A 7227-nucleotide genomic window follows, 5' to 3' on the forward strand; every position below is an offset into this window, starting at 1 on the left:
AAGTAAGTTATTGTTTGAGTTTCATGTTCATCTTTTTAATTTGATTTACTTTTAAGTTTATTGTCATCGGTCTCATTCTTCGCTTTTTTTCCAGAGTTTTCGCCAAAAAATTTATACTCGTGATGTTTTTCAACGTTCATCAAAGCACCATCTTCCTTTACGCTAAGTTTTGCCTATATAAATATTGCTGGAAATCGTGCAAATAAGTAGAAACTCGGTTGGAAATATTTATTTTCGCAACCGTATTATCGATAACATCTTTATTATCGATGCTTTTCTCGAAAACTAATGAAAAAGTCAAGAAAAACATTTGTCCTTTTTAGTCAGTTTCCAAATGATGCATCTGGATTTTATAACAAGTAAAAGCTCTTTAGTTGTTTTATAAAATGCTAATTTCGAGTTCTGGACTGTTTTCTGTAAAAAAAATAGCACTCCGAAAATCGCCGAGTATTTTCCAAGAAAAATATTTTTTTTTTTTGTAATATAAACCTATTTGTCACTTTTGTCATCTTGCCCTTAAGTTAGTATATTAATTTTCAATAAATCTATTATGTCTAACCCGAATTCTTGCAGTTTTGGTGATTCTGACGGCATTTTTCGAAAAAAAAAATCTTCAAAGAACGTTTTACCCCAAATGGCTTATCTTCTGGTAAAGAAGGTAGTTCTGGTAAGAAGAGGCAATTCAAGAGACAGGGAGTAAACTAAATCAATTATTATCATGTTATAAAACGCCATTATAAAAACAGTGGATTGGCACGCTTTCAGCACGGGTTGCGTTGAGTAGAGAAATGACTGCGAGAGAATATTGAAGAGAGAGGATAGGAGAGAACAACTTAGGAAATGAAGTGTTTTTCAGCTATCATTAGCGATGCCACTGACCTTGCAACGCGCGCGCTGCTCAAGTTAACCGTTGCATAGTTCAGTCAACGATCAATTCGAAAACAACATTTGAAACACTTTTTGGAATTTCGTTTAGCAGTTGGACTGAAAAGTTTTGTCTTCTCGAAAACAGCCCCATGAAAAATTCCAACTCAATCGTGCGGCAGCCTCTCTTTGCCAAAGGTACAGTCACAAAACTCCATTCCCACATACAGACATTTGATGCAATCTTCTGTTGAATTGTATAAAATTGTACATGTTCCCGACATTCCTTTGCCAGAATAAAATACTGATACAAGACACCATGTTTTCCACGGGAGAAACAACGACAACCGCATGGCAGTGCAATGAGTAGGCAACAAAAAAAGAATAGCGATAAAATTTTCAAAGCCAAGAAATAAAAAGGTATAAATGACAGGCGGAAATTTTGGAAAAGAAAATAGGTTCAATAATTTCATATCGACATTTTTTCGTCGATCATATAAGTGAAACTGTGATCACTTTGAGGCTACACATCCCGAAGTTCCATTAAACGGTAATTTTGCATGAGGACTTTTCTCGAAGAGACGAAGTATTTCAACTCTACTGCTAAAGGAATGCAGAACCCTAACATTGAAAAAATAGTTAAAGAGATTGTTTATACGACACGACCGCAGAGTTAACATATAATAAGTCAGCCTGTCTTATATCTATGTATTTCTTGTAAAAGGTTTGGGAATACACTCCATTGGGGTTGCACAAACGCTATATAGCTAAGGGGTGGGAATCGTTATATGAAAAAAAAAAAACGAAACTTGATAACAGAAAGCCAGAACCAAGTTTTTTTTTTATTCTATTTGGAGCCCCGACCAATCCCAAATTTATGGGAAGTCGATTGGCGCGTTGCATTTCAAATTTATATGGAGATTTGTATGAAAAAACCAACATTTTTGCATTTTTCATGCTCATGAACTCAAAATGGCTCAAACCATAGGTTTAATTGTTTCAAATGGTAGGTTTTTTGATACCCAACAACTTAACCAAAGACACTAAAGAGCTAGGGTGTCCCAAAAAATACTAGAGCTGTTCAAAGTTGAGTATGTCGTAGTTTATGTTGCAAATCATTTTTTCTACCAACACTGCCAGTGTACCGGCGTCAGTCAGATTTACATCAGGAGTAACCTCTGAAACACGTTGTAAATTCTATCTAAGCCTAGAATATTGACCTAAATTTGTTTGCTTGATCCAGCTGAGTATATAAACTCGTTACGGCAGGTTACTTCTGATGGGAATCCTACTGACGTCGGTCGGTACATTGGTAATGTTGGCAGAAAACAAGATTTTCTGCATTGAAATCGACACACTCAACTTTGAACAGCTATAGCTCTTTTTAGGGACATTCTAGCTCTTCAGTGTCTTCCGCAAAGTTGTTAGGCATCTAAAATACTGTACTTTAACATAACGTAGTGCATTATAAGAGTAATATTGAGCTCTCTAGAAAGGTAAATGCAAAAAAGTAGGTTTTCCCATAAATATTTTCATACAAATTTGAAATGCAATGCGCCAAGCGGAGACAAAACCAATCGACTAGAGGTTAAAGGTTATTTGGGGCCCCAAAAGGAACCAAAAAAACTTTGTTCTGGAAAATCAATCACTTTGCCCCACCCTAATATAGCTAGCCACTCACGCTATAAACATGCACACACACGCTATATATCTAATATATCTACTGAAAGAGGTAGAAACGGCAGCTAATCACTACCGCCGTCACTGTTGCTCCACGCCGCCTTCGCCCACTGCCATCGCTGCTGCTGCCTGCTGCTAGTAAACTGATTTACTTGAGGAGAAGCAGTCTCTTATATAGTCCAACGAGTGCATTCCCGGCTAACTTGGTACTCCATTCTGTCGTCCTTTTTAGGAAAAGGCAGCAAGCGACCAATCAAAGGTCGACATTTACGTTTCGACTAGGTTCAACAATTTTCGATAGTACAATAGTTCGAACAATCAGATTCATCAGATCAGTGCTTAAATGACATTACAATCGATCGCTGCAAAAATGACGAAAATCGGTTGGAAACTGACTCAGTTTAAAACATTTGAAATTGGACAATTTTCGTGACGCTCTCGATGTTTTATTTGAATTTTATTTAAAATTACTAGGGAAATCATATTGCATCATATGAATTTGATTATTCTCAAAAAAAACTTCAAAATTGAAAATTTGCGTAAAACCTAATTTTCAAGTAAAAGTTTGTCTTGAATGTCTCCATCTAGTACTATTCATCAAAAGTTTTGAAATAATGTCAAGTTTCAATAAAAATTAAATTGGAAAAGAAAATCTTCTCCTTTTTTGATTCAAGTTCAGGATTTCTTTACTAATTTTCTCAAGTAGAATTCAAAACAACTTGAACGGATGCAAATACGGAGTTAACCATCATTAGCTTTTTGATTTAGAATAAGTGCTCTAGTCATATAATATCATTGAAATTTCTTTTTTTAAATGATGGAATTGAAAAAATGATTTAAAACTTGACCGCTCTCAAGAAATTACTTATTTCTCCATCCTAGGCTTTTTACTAAAAGTTTCGTTTTCGTTTAAAGATAGAATAAACACTGCATTCGTATCGGATAAAAAGTATGCTCTAACAAAGCTAATCAGATTGAGCAAACCAAATGGACCAATTGTAAGCAATTGCATTTTCCATGTTTGTTTGTTGTTAATACAAAAAAAAAAATAATATGAAGGAATTGGTAACATCAATGCTCCCACTATCGGAATAGCTCCTAGCGACGAGTACACCAGGTCTGTCGTTAATAAATCCCAGAACGACCTTCGGATGGCAATAACAGTCCAGCATCTAGATTGAAACACAGCACAAATCAATCAAAAGTTTGCATGCGCAAATCAACAACGAAAAAAAGAAAGTAATAAACTGCCTGCCTCGGCACCAGAGCGTCTACAATATATTGCATCCGGTAGCATTGTCAGCAAACAAGAACGAATAAATTTGCTTCGAAAATGAAAATAAAATTGATTTATGTCGTATTCCCCCGCTAGATTGACACTGAGGCAGCAGCGGAACACCGCGGAACTCTGTGGTGCAGTCAGGTGAATGGAAAGATGGCTGGATGGGGCAGTATTTTTATTCCTGCAGGCCACAGGTGCTTGAAAAAATATCTGGTTGCTTACATTCATAAAAACGTTGTACTTTTATGTGTGCTGTATTTTGATGAAACAGTGTGGACCGAATAAAAACTGTTGAAATGTTCTTTATTTGTCATTTACGCCCGGAGGAAAGATGTCAAACTACAGTAAATTGAATATATCCGGAAATTTTATTTCCTGTACATCGGTACTGGAATATTTAATTTTGAAAAAATGGAAATATATTATTTTATTAATTTTCAAATGGACGCGTCATGACCTGCATGTATTTTTTTTTATTTTTGATCATGGATCATTGCACAATCAGAATAGTGTGAACCGAATTTTAATCCCATTCACCGGTACTCTTTGCTGTACGGTCCCGAATACCAACCAAAAATTCCACCGATTTTGATGTCTGTACTGGAATTGAATTGAGAGCTAGATAAGCATTTTTTCACCTTCTATCCCCATACACTCTGGCGAGAACGTCGTTGTTGGCGAAAATTTATAGCCGAATGCACTGGTCCGAAGACGACGGCGACAAGGGAAATTGCTGAGAAAAAGATGAAAATACCATTCGGTTTTTGGTTTTTCACTTTCTGCCGCAATTTCGGGACAATGTTATTGTTCCATTGTCCCTTAGAAATTTCTTGTTGCTTTTAATTTTAATTAAGTTTCAGGAATGTGGTTCCATTACCGGGCCGCTTGTTGGGGTAACAATTTTCTGCGATCACAGAACCGCTCTGTTTCATTTTTTTTTGCACTGGTTTAGAGGAAGAGTAGGATAAGAAAAGTGCTGCTAGGGTGTTGTGTTATCTTGCAATACACAATTTAAAAAAAGTTTGTACCAATCCAATCCAAATTGAGGATTATGTTGATATGATGATATATTGGTGCATATTTTACAAGCCATCGGCGATGAAGGGCAGAGATTACTATCCTTGGAAGCAACCCCCTTTCTATAATGTTAACCAGCATCATAAATCCTTCTCAAGCTCCATGAAGAAAAAAAAACAAAAAAGCATTCGATAGGTAACCCATCGAAGTCAACGAAACGTTTTAATCCGAATCCCGTTACAAATGGCTGGTCTCCGGACCGATGCCAACCGATTCGGACAATCCGCCAATCGAGTGGAACTAACGAGGGGCAAATAATACCGCACGGCCTGCAAACTGGCAAACTTTGGTGGCTCCACACTATTTCCAGTGGTCGTAGCAAAATACATCCAGCCGGTGCGGATGAGTGGAAAAATTATGTCAATTAGAGACGGCCCAGTGGTCCGCACCGAGAGACTGGAAGCACAAACACCAGGTGATTGATTGTTTTCGGTGAATCGTTAAATTATTTTTGTTTTATCGTTGTTTATTTTTTCCGCTTGCAGGCCCCGGCTGCAGGCTGAATCGAGTTAATTTATCAATCCAATGGTAAAAATTGGATTGCGAGGGCAATTAATTCAAATTGTGCGGCATTTGCATCCAATGGCGAACTGGCCAATTCCCGTTCAAAGGTGGACTGAAGAAGTTTAATTAACTGATGGTGAATGTCTGCGTGTAGCGATAAATTACAAAGGAGGCATGATTTCGAAACCGTATTTCATTTTTCAATCCAAATTTCTCTGTATATTGTGTTTTTTTTTAATTTGTATTTTATTCAGCACTGCTAACTGCTTGCCCGAAAATCAAACAAATTAGCTCCACTGTATGATAAACTCTTGTTGCTAAATTAATATCATCATTCTCACTATTTTAGTTGTAATGAGGGGTTCAGACAACCGAACAGTACTCCAATATAGAGCGAGATAATGCGCAATACAATGATTCAAGGCAGTAGATAGCCGTAATGTCTTTAGCGATCCTGAAGATGAATCCCAGATCTCTAGTGGCTTTATCGACAGTAAACGAAATGTGAGGCTTGGAAGTGAGCTGGAAATCCAAAAATACCCCCAAGTCTTTAACTTAGTTTACGCGCTTAATTTCAGTTCCTAGCAAAGCGTATTTTTAATGTATAGTCTGTTTTTTCCGCGAAAATGATATAATCGAGCTTTTGGATGGATTAACGTCCATACGGTTCAGATGGCACCAATCGGCAAAAATATCTAGCAGACATTGAAGAAAGTGACAGTCTTCAACTGTGTGAACTTGAAGATAGAGTTTTAGGTCATCCGCGTAAGACAATCGTGGTCCTTTAAAAACTAGATTCACGTCATTAAAATAGAGCAGGAATATAAGCGGTCCTAAGTGACTTCCCTGCGGTACTCCAGACGTAGCGTCAAAATAAGAGGATTGGCACTACCTAATAGCAACGGTTAGACGGCGATCGGTAAGGTACGATTGAAACCATAGTAATTGTCAAGTTGAAGATTGTCAAGTTTTGCAACGGCTATGCGATGCACACTGGGAAAAAATAAACCCAAATTCCCACAAATTAGAAGCCGTTGGGCCGACAAACTGAAATAAAGCAATTATTATGTAAAGTTGGGCAATAAATCGATTGGTGATGGTTTCATTTTGTGCACTCAGTACCGGGACGGCTCTGTTGGCGGGAACATCGATGCAGAACGGAGAGATTATCGATTCTTGAAGATGGTAGAATTGAGACAGAGTCAGAGGGGAGGACCTTATTGCGTGCATCCCTATATAGCCATATAAGTCGCTAGCTCGAAGATGATGGATTGGTCACTGTGGCATCTACAGGTTGGATAGGTAAATTCAGTGGTTCCTTCGAAGTGATATGATGATTGCTCTATCGGTTATGTGATTGCGAGGGGGAGTTCCGGGTTTAGCTCAGACCCATCATGGGTGTTACTGGGAACGAAGCCTGGGATAGCATCGATTGATTAAAATGAATGATTGATTTTGGTTACCTCCTTAACATCATCTGGTACATTTTTCGTGAAGTGTGTTAAACTTTTTCAAGAAATGTAGTCCTGGAGCCTCAGAACTCAGAGGTAAGAGCACGGCATTCTACGCTGGAAGTTGAAGTTCAATTCCAGTCGAATTTCTCTTTTGGGTTGAAACTTCGTTCGACTGCCCTGGAGCATAAGCGTATTTTTGCTTCCTGAACCCCCCATTTGCCAAATTTGGCTCCATTCATTTGATGAAATCTTGAGTTATGCAGATTTTTTTTTTATTTGTATAGAAGCCTCTTTATGTCAAATTTGGTTCCATTTGCTTGATTAGTTCTCGCGTTATGCAAAAGTTTGTGTTTTATTTTTATGGAA

This window comes from Wyeomyia smithii, chromosome 2 (assembly GCF_029784165.1).
Source record: "Wyeomyia smithii strain HCP4-BCI-WySm-NY-G18 chromosome 2, ASM2978416v1, whole genome shotgun sequence".
NCBI lineage: Eukaryota > Metazoa > Arthropoda > Insecta > Diptera > Culicidae > Wyeomyia > Wyeomyia smithii.